This window comes from Corvus hawaiiensis, chromosome 6, assembly GCF_020740725.1.
Source record: "Corvus hawaiiensis isolate bCorHaw1 chromosome 6, bCorHaw1.pri.cur, whole genome shotgun sequence".
Taxonomy (NCBI): domain Eukaryota; kingdom Metazoa; phylum Chordata; class Aves; order Passeriformes; family Corvidae; genus Corvus; species Corvus hawaiiensis.
In genome coordinates, this window is record NC_063218.1 from 9,979,107 (window position 1) to 9,995,155 (window position 16,049).

At 40.7% G+C, this 16,049-nt stretch overlaps 1 protein-coding gene across 7 annotated transcripts in view; it reads right to left on the reverse strand.

Annotated features, from left to right (window-relative positions):
* Nucleotides 1-6,607, reverse strand: part of KLC1 (kinesin light chain 1) — a 47,112-nt gene extending 40,505 nt beyond the window's left edge. For 3 of the 7 annotated variants that reach the window (XM_048308437.1, XM_048308438.1, XM_048308436.1), the window contains exon 1: nt 6,297-6,607. The gene's annotated coding sequence lies outside the window, so the exon portion shown is untranslated. The remainder of the gene's footprint in view (nt 1-6,296) is intronic. The other 4 variants (XM_048308440.1, XM_048308439.1, XM_048308442.1 and 1 more) reach the window with 2 other exon arrangements.
* Between the last annotated feature and the right edge of the window lie 9,442 nt (nt 6,608-16,049).

Below are 16,049 nucleotides of genomic sequence, written 5' to 3' on the forward strand. Positions count from 1 at the left end.
TTCCAACAGCAGTATTTTAAGTGTGTGCTAAAATCAACATGCAGGATATGATTTTTACTTAAACTCCTGGGAGAGAAATCGATACTAACTGAATAAAAAGTGCTTAAAAGCAAAGTAATCGATTCATTAATCTGCCTTTATCTGTTTTCTAAACAATGGAAAGAAGATAAAACTTAAGTAACAGCAAATTACTGTGACTAAGACAAAGACACCCTGTGGTGCCTCTTGTCTTTTCAAAAGGTATAGAATGGATAACAAATTCTTTAAAAACTAGGACGTCTGGCTATGACACCCATAAGTACCATAAGAAAACATTACATATCATCTCTGCACGATTTCTTAAGCCCTTGGGAGTGCCAACCAAGGACCAGTATCATGTGTTCCAGAATGCTACCAGACCAGAATCTTACGAAGTAGTTTTATTACATCCTCTCTGTTAAGCATAATTCTGCCTTAACACAGACATAGTCCTCAGGTTCACACACCAAATCTTCCCAAAATACATCATTCCCCAAAATTAACATGTCTTTCTGAGGATTCATTCCCTCATACCTCTAGTAAGACCTCTAGGTCACTATCATGCAAGCTAACACACTGCCAAACATCATCATGACTTCTACATCCCTCCATGTTTCAGTACAGTAATATTCATCATACTGAATGCTACGATACTGAATTGGGCTACTTACACCCAGGGAAATGGTAAATATAAACAATAGCACATTCTTTTATTTTCCACACAGTATTGCCTTCTACGTTCAGAGGAATTTAGAGACAGAAACAGCCACTGAATCATCTGGCCTGGCTTCCTGCAAACACCAGACCATGAGCATTCATTCACTCACCAAGACTATGGCTAGACATAGCAACCTGGCAATGCTCCACACCCAGCCATACATTTCATTCCCATTCCTGTCCATAATAAATCAAAATAAAGATATGTGCCTTTTACTGGATTATTTTTCCACTGGAGGTGAGGGGACAGAAAAGAAAAAAGGTTCAGGCCATAAACACAACCAAAATTCACGTATTTCCCCAGGCTGCCATGCAGCAAGCTGTGTTGATAGAACGAGGACAGGCAACAAGCAGCAGGACTCTGGAACTACATAAACCAGCACGGAGATGGAAGAACATTTTATCTACATCCATAGAGATCAATTATATATTCCTATTCTATCAACAGAAGCATTGTAGGAGGTTGTAGTCCCCCTCCTAGCTCAAAACTATAACCTCCCCTGTGTCCTCACAGACTACCATCCCACTAGTTGCATTAATTAATTACACACTGCCACCCTCTACACTATTGGGGAGAGATGAATCCCACTTCTTTAATCAACCCTTCTCCCTCTAAACACACACAAAATGTGATTGGGAACTGGGGGTGAACAGGGTGGAACATGCAGTTTAAGCACATGAACAAATGAAACATTAAAGATGGGGACATACTAAAATCCACTCATGGCAAAGAAAGGAGGGATGACAGAGTAACAGCAGCCTCTCTGAAATGGAAGCTGCTCAAGCCAGAAGAGAAGGACAGAACTGTGACTTCCCCACACTATTCAGGCTGACATTGTTTCATAAAGGAACATCCATAAAAGCACTTAAAACAATATTCTATTCAGAAGAACAAAAAAAGGCAGCAGAACCACACCAACACACACCCTGCTCCTCCCTGCCAGTCCCTAATCTGTATGACATGGCTTGCAAATCAGTCAGCTGCTGTCAGCTGGAAGGAGCAAACGCAAGATATAGTGCAGGAATAGTTACTGCAATCCCTTACAAAGCTCAAAACCACCACCCTCTGCACTGTGGAATGGCACACACACTTGAATCATAGCACACTGCCAGTAATCTTAATTTTTTGTTAACATTAACTACTTAACTACTACATACAAACACAGATAAGAATGAAGGTAATAATTTATCTGGTAATTCTGAAAAATATATGTATTGTCCTTTAAAAAGACTAACTTGTAGATATAACTTTTTAAGAAGTATCAAAAAGTTGGTTTATGTCAGACTTTTCTTGAACCTCTGAACATTAATAAGTGTAATGTTAACTTTTCAAATGGTTTGCTGGGATAAATCACATAGTAAATGTAACATAATTAGCCACCATCCCAACCCTACAGATACGTAAGGAAGCCAGTACTATCCACTAGATTGGTTACATCCTTTGTTTAGTCACTTTAAAATTAAATAAAATCAGCTATGTTTCTGACATAATCCCCAAAACAGAATCTAAACATGATGAACGGGGTTTATGGCAGGGATTTACAAAAGAATCAAAATATGAAACTGCTCACTTTTAAGTCTACCAACAAAAGATATCTTACCGCTTTTACTTGTAAGGAAGACTTGATATTGAGAAACCATGTACAAAATATGCCCATTTCAGCAGACAACAGAAGGAAAGCATATTGGAAATATAAGGTGGCATGATCCCATGCTTCCTCATTTTGAGCCAGAATCATGCCCAACAATAATTATTTGACAAACTAAATTAATTTTAATTCTACATACATGCCAAAGGCCTAAACATAGCTTCCAAAGTAAAGATTGTTTCTGACTGCAGTTAAATAGCAGCATCCCTGGGAGATAAACTGGATTCAAAGAAACAAACAGTTATTAAATCAACACACAGATACTATTACTTGCATCTGTTTTCTTAGCCGATGGAATCTGAAGAAACTGTTAACTATCAGAGAGTGTCTTTATACATTTTAAGAAATTAGCATCTCTAATGTTAACTTTGCTTTAGTGTTCATCCTTTGTTCACATTCCCAAATATATTATGGTTACCAGAAGCATACATACACCCTCAGTCCTCATGCTTGCCCTTTCAGTATGACCTCTTAAGTATGTTAATTGTCTAGCACAAAAAAACCCCGAGTACAGTGTCATCTTGTGCCTGATGACTACAAAACATAAGTTTTGTACTTTATACACCTCACATAAAACCCTCTGGAAGTAATTCCTGTATCACTGAAAGCATCTGCAATTCTGGCTCTAATCCTCGTAACAAAGTGCCCAATTTAAATCCCTGAAGATGACAGCAACAAGTATCTCAGCAAATCTAAGTCAGAAAAAGTGCACTTTTTTCTGGTCAGGCATTTATTTAGTAATTTTTCAAAGGAATGACGCTTTCTTCTACATCCTACTTTCAGAAAGGAAAACGTTTAATTAAATAAAATACTGGGAAGACTTTAATACCTCAGAAACACCTGAAGCTGACTGTGACTCAGGATAACTACTACAATCAGTTCTATTTTGTAGTCAAATAGGATTCTTTTTAGAGTGAGCAAGGTGTCTCTGACTGCTACTTGGTTACAACAAATATGTATTAGACATTATGTTTGTCATGCTTCTGCTTGAAGGAAAATGAGGGTTAACATGGAAAAGAAATGTTTTTCTAAATTTTGGTCAAGGTAAATACTGTGTTCTTGTAAAACAATTAGAAATACTCTGGAAACATGAAGTATTATGAAGGCTGAATTAAGAGAAAAGCCTGTGGCTACCCACTTTATTGCAGTGATAATGGAACTGGTCCATTTTTACAACATTTGTGTCACGCTGAACAACACCCTGGAGGGACATTGACTACAAAGGATGTTTATTTGACTAGACCTAACATGCCTGTCCCCATCACTATCTGCTACTCTGCTCTATAACATTAAATAGAGAAGTACACTTTGCTTATTTATAAGTTTACCCAAATTTCTGTATTTTTCACTCCTCTTATAAAAACTTTATTTTACAAGTATTTGTACACTGAATTGAGTTTTAAAATAATCATGAGCTATGCATCTGGAGAGATGCTATTAATCCCAGAGTAAATCCAACTGCACGTCTGCCACAGAAGTCAAACAGAAGAAGAGATGAAAGAGTAACTGCACAAGTCCACATTTCAAGAGAAACAGAAGCTGCATTAAATGGACTCAGAACTGAATATGAGGCTACAATATTTCCCCAAATTCCCAATTAAATAAGACACAAATGTAGGTATGTGTGTGTAAACAAAAAGATACAGAGAGAAAGAGATGTGTACTGTATGAGTAGCACATGAGTGAGGGGTTTCTGACATTAGCACAGCAAGCTCTCCATAAACACAGGAAGCAATTGTTCTTATATGCCTTAAATGTTTGTACAGTATATTTTGTTTTGTCAAAAACATTCAGATTGTGTTCAGGACTCCTGCATATTTAATTGCATATTATGTGATTCCTCTTTTGTCATACACAGACATTTTAAAAGAATCCATTTCCATTCATAAAGCACTATTAACTATATCATAGGAATTTGACAAACAATTCATGAGGCTATTTCACAGGGCCTTTGGGGGATAACTTTATTTACTCTTTTTAAATATATATGGTAGCAAGTAAAGGGAATCTATGCTCGAATTGCTGCTAGAATTTCTGATTACTGGAAATGTCCAGCTCCATCATCAGCCTTCAGAAACATGAAGGTTGCCAAACTTTAACTGCAACATGATGCAGAAGTGATACTGCATTAATGAGTGAGTCAGGAATGGACAATTTAAATTCCCTGCATTTATCCACATGCTTCTGCATTATGTAAAATGCCTACCTAAATGGAACTGCTAGAGTTTTCCACAGCTGCTGTAATTTCATTGAAAAGGTCCTCCTAAACCATGTGGTCACAAAAATAATCGTGCAAGTAACTTACAAGGTCTTCTGCTCAGCCTCACCAGATGGATCAGCTTTCTCTCTGCTGCCAGTAAATGCTGAATGTGTAACTCTCAATTGTATCTGTAATCCTAGGGTTATAACATCCTCTATCATGTTTCGCTGAAGCTTTGGAATTCATACTCAATTAAAATAAAGATATTTTCCAAAAGAGTTTTAAATCAATTGTGCCTTCAAAAAGGTGTTGCTTTCAGTTTTGTTGGTCTTTTTTTTTTATTAAAATGCTAAGCTATCTAAAATCTCGAAGGTTCCTCTTTTGCTTCCAATGGACACCCTTTGTGCATAAGTTTCCTATTTAAGTGATGAGCAAATGCAAAAGTGGAAGTGAAAGAGACAATTATTCTGCAGAGTAACTGTCGCTAAATCTTCTGCCAATCACAAAACTGCTAAAAATTAATTTTAACTGGTTTCGTTTTTTGCATTTTTATGTGTAAACATGAAAGCATGCTATATGATTGACAGTGGCTCACAATTTTGCTGTTCAAAGCAAACTATAAAAAATGACTTTTGCTTTTTCCCAGCTGGTTTTGTTTTCTTAATCTGTATTCTGAGTTCAGGACCAGTATTTTGAGTACTGATAGTACATTTACATCATATCCACTAATGGAAATGACTAACATGGGGAAAAAAAAAAGAAAAAAAGGAGTAAGCGCACCATCATTGATTTAGCAGCCTTCGAAAAGCGAGGCAAGAGCATTACACTACGTGATGCCACCTTGGTCATTAAAACCGGTTTCAATATGCTTAGAACACAGAATTCAATAAGGTGTCAAGAAGTTTCCTTCTGATTACATACAAGTGCTATGCAGATCTACAAATCTGGCATCTCGTTACTTAAAATATCAGACAGACGACAGCAAAATGAGTAAGGTTTTAAAATGTCTTTCTAATAAATCTCTTCTCTAAAGATAAGTTATCAATTAAATCAATTCCGTATTTTTGCTAGAATAACGTGTTTCTAACCAATGCTTTCCTTATTTTGAAGGTGTAGAAATCCGGGCAAGTCCTAAGTCTATGAACCGTCTCCGACTACAGCACGGCAGGTGACCTACAGTGTACAAATCCGGTCACTATGTACAAAGCCCAAAGAAGACCTCTCCTCGCCTCGCCTTCCACCAATTCCGAACTGGCAGCAGCACAGCCCCAAAGCCGAGGGGAGCGCAGACAAAGCGCCGCACGCCCGGAGCCGCAGGCCGGCGCCTCCTCAGCCCGCTCTGCCCGCACCCTCCCAGGGCGGCGCCCGCCGCAGCACCGAGGGGAGCCGGGAGAGGAAACGGGGACAAAGCCGAGCCGATCCCCATCCCGAGGGACGTACCCCTGCCCGCAGCCGAGCGCTGAGCACAACTGACAAAACGCCCAAAAACAGCCTCCCCAAAAACCCACCCCGCCCTGGACGCGGGAAAGGACGGGGCCGGCTGTCAGCGGCGGCGCTGCGGGGGGACCGGGCGGCCCGCGCAGCCTTTTGTTGTTCGCGCAGCGGCGGATAAAAAGGGAGAGGAATTAAACACCCCATGCATCCACACCCAAATACACACGCCCCGGGTCCCGGCCCGCCGGCCCCCGGCCCGGGCGGCTTCCCCCGCTCACCGCTCGGTGCTGCAGCTCGAGTGATGTGCGCAGCGCTCGCTGGGGCGGCAGGGGCCGCGCAGCCCGGGGCGGGGAGGCGGCCGGAGGAGGATGTCAGCGATGGGCGGGCGGAAGGGAGGAAGGAAAAGGGTTTTTTGGGGGGGAGAGAGGACCGGAGAGAGGGAGGGAAGGTGAGAAAGAAGCGAATCAGCACCACGGCGCACTCAGTGCCTCCCGCAAGGCGCTGGCAGGGCCGCGGTGGTCGGCGCCGGCAGAGCGGGCGCTGACAGCTGCCGGCAGCCGCCACCACCGCCCGGCTGCTGCTGCTGCGGCTGCGGCCGCCGCCCCTGTCCCGCCCCGCGCTCCCCTCCCTCCTTCCCTCCCGCCCCGCCTGACATGGCGGCGCCCCCCCTTCTCCCACAAACGCCCGCGCGCCCTTCTCTCCCACCGCCTGCCCCCCCCATGGCGTCATCCGCCCCTGGGAGGGGGGCAGCGCCGGGCTGGATGCTCTGGGCGAGGGCAGGCGTTCAGCTGCATCCCCGAGGCTGCCAGTGCGGGCCGCGCTGAACCTTGCTAAGATTTGCCTCGTCTCCCTCAAGTGGGTGTCAGTGGAGAGCAGAACCCGGCGTTTCCTCAGGGCCTCTCGGTGACACTGGGGTGGCTTTGCTCCAGGGGGGGCACCACTGCTGATGCTCTTGGCGCTGGTTTGACCTACTGTAGTGGAAAGAAGTTCAGCGTTATGGTGACTGTACGACTCGTGAAACTCATGTCTCCGTCTCACTTGAATGCCTCTGGGAAAATCTTCCCCTCGCTTTAAAAAGGACATTGAAGTGCTGGAGTGTGTCCAGCGAAGGGCAACAAGGTTCGTGAAAGGTGTAGAAAACGTGTCTTGTAAGGAATGCCTGAAGGACCTGAGTTGGTTTCGTTTCAAGAAGAGGAGGCTCAGGAGGAACCTCATTGCTCTCTACAACTACGTGACAGGAGGGTGTAGTGAGGTGGGGGCTGGTCTTTTCTACCGTGCCTGCAGTGAGAAGGACAAGAGAAAATGCCCTCAAGTAGGACAGGGGCGATTCAGATTGCATATTAGACCCCAAAAAATTTCCCTGTTAGGTGGCCAGGCATTGGAATAGGTTGCCCAGGGAGGTGGTGGAGCCACCACCCCTGGAGGTGTTCGAGAGGCATCTTGATGTGGCGCTGGGCAACGTGGTTTAGTGGTTATGGGGTTACAGGGGCAGTGCTGGGTAGATGGTTGTACTGGATGATCTTGAAGGTCTCTTCCAACCATGATGATTCCACGGTTCTGTGAAATGTGCATGAAAATCTCCACAGTGTGCAGCGGCTCATGGAACAAGTCACACAGAGAAATGAGCTGAAGGGTGAGTTTCGTGGTGAAGGTCGAGCCCCCCTTAGGGCTCAGTGTGTGTTGCTAATATATTTTAATGCCCTTGTCTTTGTTCCCCATGGAAGTAAATGAAAGATCCCTGCTCTTACACAGGTTTACACATGAAAAGTAAGACTTCCATGAGATCTCAGTGACACTTGTCGCAAGAACTATTTCTTTGCAGATTCCAATTTCATTCCCACTCTCACTAGAGAGGAAGGAACAGCCACAGTATTTTCTTCATGTTATTTTCCACTAGGTAGAAGTTAAGCCCAGAAAGGAAAGATGGAAGGAATTGAGGTCTAAGATAGAAAAACAAATTAAAAAGAAGAATTAAAGAAAAAAAAGAAAGGAAAAAAAGAAAAATAAACCCCCCAAACATTAAATATAGCAAAGCAATAAAATGTACATTGTAAATCATCAGGGATTAGTGACAACCTAACTTTATGAAAGAGTTATATTGTGCATTATCACCTGAGCTCCACATAGGATAGAAGAGCATCATTCAGTTGGAGGGAACCTGCAATGACCATCTAGTCCCTGCAGTATGTACAGGGTAGGAATCATAACCTAATAGAAACACACAGAGGTATAGTGGCAAATCCAAATATGCAGCCTTACCTAAGTGGTAACATTTAAAATATTCAAGGAAAGTAGAGCTTATGTATGTTTGCCCTCACGTACAACACTGAGCAAGTCTACAGACTGACAGATGTGAGAACAAGAGTTGGGTGAGAAAGCAAGACTCCTAAGAATAAGCAGGAAGTTGGAAGAGGAATCGAAGCTAATGCTGCTGTCAAAGAAGCAGAGGAACAGGAAGAGTCACAGAAGCCCACAAGAAACAAAACAGAGTTAGGGGAACATGGATAGTCTGCAGACTGCAAATACAGAGAATCAACTGTTGGATGTGAAAAGCTGAGGGAATTAAAGTATACTTACTGAATTCCACTCTGATTGATATCTTACACAGACCAAGCTGTCCAGCAAAACCCAGTTTTGATACTAGTATTTCAGAGCAGCAGTTTCTTGCATTCTTCATCTCCATTTAAAACTTTTCCCTAGCAATTTTATATTAATGGTTTAATTAACCGCATTTTACTTTTGACAGGCAATACAGCCTAACTATAACAATGTGAAATATGTGTTTGCACAGTAATATGAAAGGGAGAAAAAAGATTGAAGGGCATTCCTTTATACAAACTACGTTTTAAAGAGTTATGCCAATTGGTCCACAGGTTCAGAGTATTCTCATGAATATGCAAGAGATTTAATTAAAAATAGAACATGCCCTAATTACATAGTTATGCAAGAGAATTGATTCAAAGGAACCACTCCTGCCTTTTGAATAAACAATATTCATTGCTTACTTCCTATCACAGATTTGCTTTAAAAGATTTCCTGCAATTAGCTTCTTACCTCAGGGATGTGAGCATCTCTGAACAAAGCAACTACTCCAGCTATGACCCTGATTCATAATATGCTGGCTAATCAAGTATATGCATCCTGGCAATTTCCCACATAAACAGCACACACTATAAGCTCCCTCCTGCAGCAAAGTTGATTAGCTCAATGGAGCTAAAGTGCAGTGTTACTCCTCTCTGTTTATGGCACACAGCAGAAGATAGACACAGGAGAGACTTGGTGAACGTGATTTTTCCTGAAGCTACTGCCTGACCTGAAATATCCGAAGAGTTCTTCTTCATTTGGATCTTGTTTTTCCTGTCTCATCTACATGAGAATTATCCAGGTTTATCTAGCAGTAAAAACTATTCACTACCCACATTTCCATTTTCTCTTAAGGAACTAGTTATGCTGCATGCCCTGATTTTTGGATTAAATTATCGAGACATGCTGTCTCTAGTATATTACAGAATCAAAGAATCAATTAGGTTGGAAAAGACCTCTGAGATCATCAAGTCCAACCTATGACTGAACAGCACCATGTCAACTAGACCGTGGCACTAAGTGCCATGTCCAGTCTTGGTACCTTCCAGTCTCTCCACCTTTATGGATGGCGACTCCTGCAATCCTTTGTCTATCACCAGCAAGGTCACCATGGTTTTCTGCAGACATCTGAATACATATCAAAACAAAACCCCAAAACACCTTATGTACAATGCTGAATTCTTCAGTCTCAATATAACGATTTCCCTCTTCTCCTGGAAGAGAGAGGGAGGTTTGTAATTCACAGTGGGAGAGCAAAAAGCAAACAATTCAACTAATGCAGCACAAAGCTCTTAGATTTTTGAAGTGCAACAGTGTGAGAAATACATACAGCAAACTGAGGTCAGCTAAACTGACATCCACAAACGGGGCAAGCCTCTAAAGAAATTCAGGTTCACTTCATTTAAGAAATGTGGGTCATTTTATTTTACCATTGTACTAAAAATATATATATCCTTCTGTCTTAGAGGATCTTCCCACCAAAAGAGAATTTTATTTTCTTCAATCTAATATTATAGTCTATAAAATCTATGACTTCATTTTAGAAATATGGGCCACAATAAAGTACTACATTGGAATAATTTCAGCTGCTGCTAAAGTGCTGTTTAAAAGCATCCTGGCAATAATAAATATTGAAAGGCCAGATTCAGCAACCTGTCTGGCTTTTCATCACAACCACTTGACAGCTGCATATGTTTTTAGTTTGTAATTCCTACAAGAATGTCCTTTATGGAAAAGAGGAAACATAAAAACCAGTGCTCAGGACTCAGAAGTGTCTAGTACACACTCCTAGGCACAATTTTAGCTCAACTCTTTTGTTCATATGTGCAATTACTGCATGCAGAGCTACCTTTTTATCAGGGAGTTCAGGCACTTTGAGGTAAAAGGACTCTGTTTTGCTTTGCTTGACTCATTGTCAAATGCCTGAACTTACCATTGGGAACTCACTGTCAGGCAAGGCATTAATTCCGAGTAAAATAAACACTGATCTTGAGCCTGCTTCCCAAGTCAATAAGTTTTATTTACATGCAAGTGAATTCTCCTTTTTCAGAGTCACAAGGATTTCTAGGATGCTGTAACAAATGAGAGCCAGTTTGCTTTTCCCTGCTGTTTTCTATCCACAGAGAAATAACAAGGAAATAAAGCATGCAGAGTTAATTCAACTCTTAAGAGTTAATTTCTGTTATATTTTTCAAAACAGAGCAGGATGCTTGCACTGGACATTAACATTTTGTTAACAAGATTTTTTTCATCTCTCTGTTATTACAGAGCTATGCTGCTGCTAAAGAACAAAACGTACTGACTGAAAGGTTTAAGCAGCACATTCAATTAGCTTTAAAACAGTTCTGTAAGGAAAAACAGACTTCTAAGCCTCAGGTAATACAGTTAAAATAACCACTGGAAAGTTAGAGAATTTGCATGTCAATATTAATGTGAACATAGAGAAAAATACTAGACAATTTCAGCAACACAGCTATATTTATATATCCCAATTTCCACTGTTATCTTCAAAGTAGTAAGTGATCAAGGAGCTAAGGATTGCACCCTTTGACAAGTTCTGATACTCTATGCTATATGAGTTTACAGACACTGTCAATATTTTCCAAAATCCTATTTCTAAACATCAAAATTCTGAACAGCTAAAGGGTTCACAGAGGAGAGCTTGTGATGATAATTAGACTTGTATTTTTACTCCTTGCATTCAAGGAGTAGGTTCCTACCTCTATGAGGGAATGTTTACACCACTACATACTCGCTATGCTCCACCAGCAATTTCTGTTCTGTCTTTACTTCTGTCATACCTCTCATTTCATTGAAAGATGAAGCAACTTTCTTCCTCACTTGTTTCTGTGTTCCATAGTCAGCTGATGGTTGACTACCAGCACCTTTCTAGCTTAGGAATACTCTCTTCTCCATATTCACTCTGCGTGACTTTTAGTGCTTATGCATGAAGAAAGATAACATTCCATTTATGCTCCTCCTTTCCTTCCTCCATACTCTCACTTCTCAGTGAGTTTATTTTCTCTTGGGGTTTCAGTTGGTCATTCAAGGTTATGAGGATTATTATGCTGCATATGAGTCACAGGAAGTTACATTTATTTCTGTATTCACCTACCTCAGCCACTGAACCATTGCAGAAGTGTATTAGATCCTCCAGAGGAAATAAAAACCATGCTGTTGGTGGAATATCAGCCTTGGCCACTACTGGAATAATAACATTCAGTCTGTGGTACAGTACTCTGTTCACCCTCCCACATCCTTACTTCCCAACTATGACTCAGCTCTGTTTTTTACCTTTATATTGGAATAATGCCTAGTATTGATAGGAAAAAAGTTTGTTCCACAAACACAACAAACAAACTCTTCCAAACACAAAATCATGTGTCTTTGTTCAAACCCAGGAACATGTAGGTAAAAGCAGGGGGAAAAAAGGGTTGCCTTTTCTGATTTCTAAGTGCCTGCTTTCCTACTGCTTCCATTATCCCCTTCCCTTTCTGAGAACACCAGCTCTTTATTACTTACATGGTTTGTCAGCATTCCTTTAGAGATCTGCTAATTCATCAGGCTTGGCTGTCAGATTACTTGCAATTAGATTAGGTGAGACTCTTTCCTTGGTAATCTCGGTAGTCATTGTAGGATCCTTGAGGATCCTACAATTCCTCCTCCTGGCAAGGGAGACATTTAGATAACCTTTTCTCATTAAATCCTCCCAAGTTTCATTATGAAAAATGCTTTTTCCTAAAAAAAAGCCCCAAAACAAAACAAACAACCTGTGAGGGCTGTGACTGTAATTTCAGTCACACACCAGTGTAAATCTGGGATAATTTCATTAACCAGTATGAGATTTTTCTTATTTTGAGAAGTGAATCTTTGAAAATGTAGGAAAAGCACTAATTTTTTTTCCAATCAACATGAGGCAGAAGCACAGACTAGAACATAAACTTGCCTCAGCACCAGGAAAACTGGTGCTTCCTCACACAGATATAGGAGATCTATTATCTTTATTCTCACTGAGGTTCCTACATAAAGCTGTGGTTTTTCAGATGCTGCCTTTTATTAAAGTTCATGCATAAGCTAATCACAAGAAATGCTAATGCCAGTGTATGCCTGTGTGACCTTTTCTAAGCAGAAATTTGCACCTACTGATGAAAGACAACCAAGTCTCCGAAGTCGAAAAGCCATTAAAGGTAACCACCTAATCTGGTCTTTTTCTAAATGTAATTATCAAAGTCTATTGGAAACCAAGCAGGTATCTTGCCCTTCCTGCCCAAGAACATCACTCCTCCAGAGTGCAGTCTCAAGGGTAATATATACATAAAGATATTGTGCCAAATTATGTTATTTTTTTCCTGGCTCTTTCCCCTGGCTAGTGATTGGCCCCATTTCTCCATGTGTTGGCTTTTCTAAGGAAGTCCTCACAGGTAACACTTCTCTTTTATATGTTTAATTAAATTATTGTAGAAAAAGAAGATTCTTCCCTGGGCAACTCTCTTGGCTTGTTCTTCCTCCACTCTCCTGTGTAGCAGATTCTGCACACCATTCTCCCCTCATGACCATCAATTTACTTGGCTAAACAAACTGAACTCTTAATCTCTTTAAAAGAGATTCTACATCTCCCTGATTATTCAATTTGCCCTTCTCTGCTCCTATTTGCTTCATCTTTCTTGAGCCTAAAGAGCTGCAATTGTTTGTGCCATGGTCACTACCCAAAATGCTTGCTCCCAAGACAGATTTATCAGTAACCTCCCTTTCACTTGATGTATTCCTTTTCTGCACGTGGCACAGTAACTGCCAAAATTTTATACTTCCTTCTTCCGTTAAATGCTTCTCCCTCCTCCTTAGCTAATACTCTATATGGAATTATACCAAATTCACTTGGCATCCAAGGTTGATTGGAATTTCTCATTTTTTATGGGAGGCTATTTTGATCCACTTTTCATTGTTGGAGCTTGCCTTGGTTAAGAGGGTATTTCAGGGGCAGTACCCAACTGCACTGGACTGGGGACTTCACAGTAATACAGTTTGCCCCAAGGGAAAGTAAAATGGAAATATTTCTGCTGTGTGACAATAGTTTCTGTCGTTTCTGTGCCAATGACCAATTATGTCTGTACAGAAAATGGCTTCTCTGAATATGCCTGTGGCTAGATGGATGGTAGACAGGACGTGGGGCTTAGAAGGGCAGAGTCATTCTAAAAATCAATAGCAAACAGAACTGCCTGTGCTAGATATTTTGTTCCTCATCCTGTCTCCTGGGAAACAGAGCAGATGCAGGATAAGGACAGATGATCTTATTCCCAAGGGTTTGGATATGAGTCCTCTCTCCTCTCTGCCTCCTTCTTCCTACAGCAAGTATGTACTGTGGAGCTTTTGCTTAATTTTCAGATGCTGTAATTCCTATATTTTGTATTGGAATTCTATGTTTTTAAATCTGTTTTAACAAGACATTTTCTTACTTGTTCACAGGTAAGTCCACTGAAAAGTATTAGGCTTAAAGACATTCTATGGACACACTCTTCATTTCTTCTGTATCTTCACAATGAGAGAAGAAAGCAAGATATGTACATCACTGGTATCAAGGCTTACACTTAAAACACCAGTGAGATGATTGCATAATTCACTCCTACCGGATGGACGGTGTGTCTTAGCTCTGCAGGCTTTTCTGTCACTTACCTGAGAGCAAATATTCTTATGAACTCAACCTGTGGACAGCCTCCAAAAGCTCTAGAACTGAGACTGATAGCCGAGATGAGAAGAGTTTGAGAGAATGGTTTAAAATCAACTTTGTGCCTTCTCAATCCTATACTACTCCCTGCTCCCTGTGTGATTTGGACAACCTCAAGTACCTGTCTTTCATGTGATAGTTCTGCCCAAGACCTCCATGGGGCCCATCTCTAACCTAGCCTACCCACACTCAGTGTACCCCTTATATTCAGGGGATGTGAAAGGAGGCCTTAGAAAGCAGTCTTGTAGGTGTCTATTTCTGAGGAAAGCAATTCCTCCTAATTCCACCTATATTCCTAATAGGTGTTTTATTGACCAGTATAGGTATAAAAAAAAGTGAGGGGATGCTATTAGTTTGACAAGTTTGGCAGACACTGCTGCATCATATCATGTTCTGAAGGTTTTCCTCATGCCAAAAAGACTAGATTCAATTTAGGTAATTTAGGTAATTTATGCAGCAACTGGCTAAGAAGGCAGTTACCTCATTGGTATGTAGGTCATTACAGACATTCTGAGGGTACAATTTTGCTTTAGAGGGCAATTATAAATAGGAATTTAAAGCAGGACTCCTTGGCCTTTGACTTTAGCAGCCAGCTTGGCATAGGAAAATTCAGAGTAGAGATTGTAGTAATTTTTTTGAAGGAAGAAATCCATGCTGCCATGGTTCTCTACGACACCATTCTCACCTAAAACAGCTGGACTGTTTGAGGTGTTTTGATTACACAGAGCAGCTCACTCTGCCACACCAATTAACTACAGTCTCCTGGGAAAGTTCAGAGAAATTGCTGAAACATGCCATACGCAATACTTTAGATTTTGAATCTGTGTGTTTTAACATAAGGTTATTCCTTAATATCTAAAAGAATAATTATTTTTAATGAAAGCTGAAATTCAAATATACTGAAATTGTTGAATCTATTGAAATTGTTTCAAAGACATATATAGTGCAGTTTTGTATCAAACTCTACCTATTGAAGATAATGTAGCTGTAAACAGGAACTGACACATGCCTCAGTAAACACTAAGGGAAAGCTGGGAACAACTGATAAATATAAATTAGCCATGAAAGTGAAATGTACTGCCTACACAGTGTTACACTTCATATTACATGATGAAGGGCCACAAAGTACACCATCACCATATGTTTGAAAGCTGCCATGACTCACAGAGAATAGGCTGATGAATAACAGTATCTTCCTTCCTCAGTGTATAACACTGACCAGAAATCTACCCTGTAAATGGTTCCATTGTGGGCAGCAGTTTAATGTGCCCCACATCCTTGTAATTAACTACATAACTGTAAAATGCTGCTGCCAGGTTTATTGTGCACCAATGCAGAAAACACTCTAAATTCCTTTAAAGGGTGATTTACACATTTGTCATTTCCCATCCCACTCATTTTGCAGTCAAAGGAGGCTGGAATGCTGTTTTAACCATCTTTCTCATTAATTTCATTTCTTTTCTATCTCTTTGAATTTTTGGTTATCAACTCTGTTGGGTAGTGCCCAAAACCAAAGTTCATATTGTAAACAAGTGAGATTGCTTTTCTAATTTACATGTAAACATATAGTAGCACTAAAAGCTGAAATGACATTGTTAATTACATATGAAATTGAACATTGAGTGCTAAGTGACTGTTTGATAATACCTATAAATTATAGACTCAAGATAGTAAGTAATAAGCTGCTTTGCTGCTTTTAGAGAAACTGTGAACCTCATGATTTAAA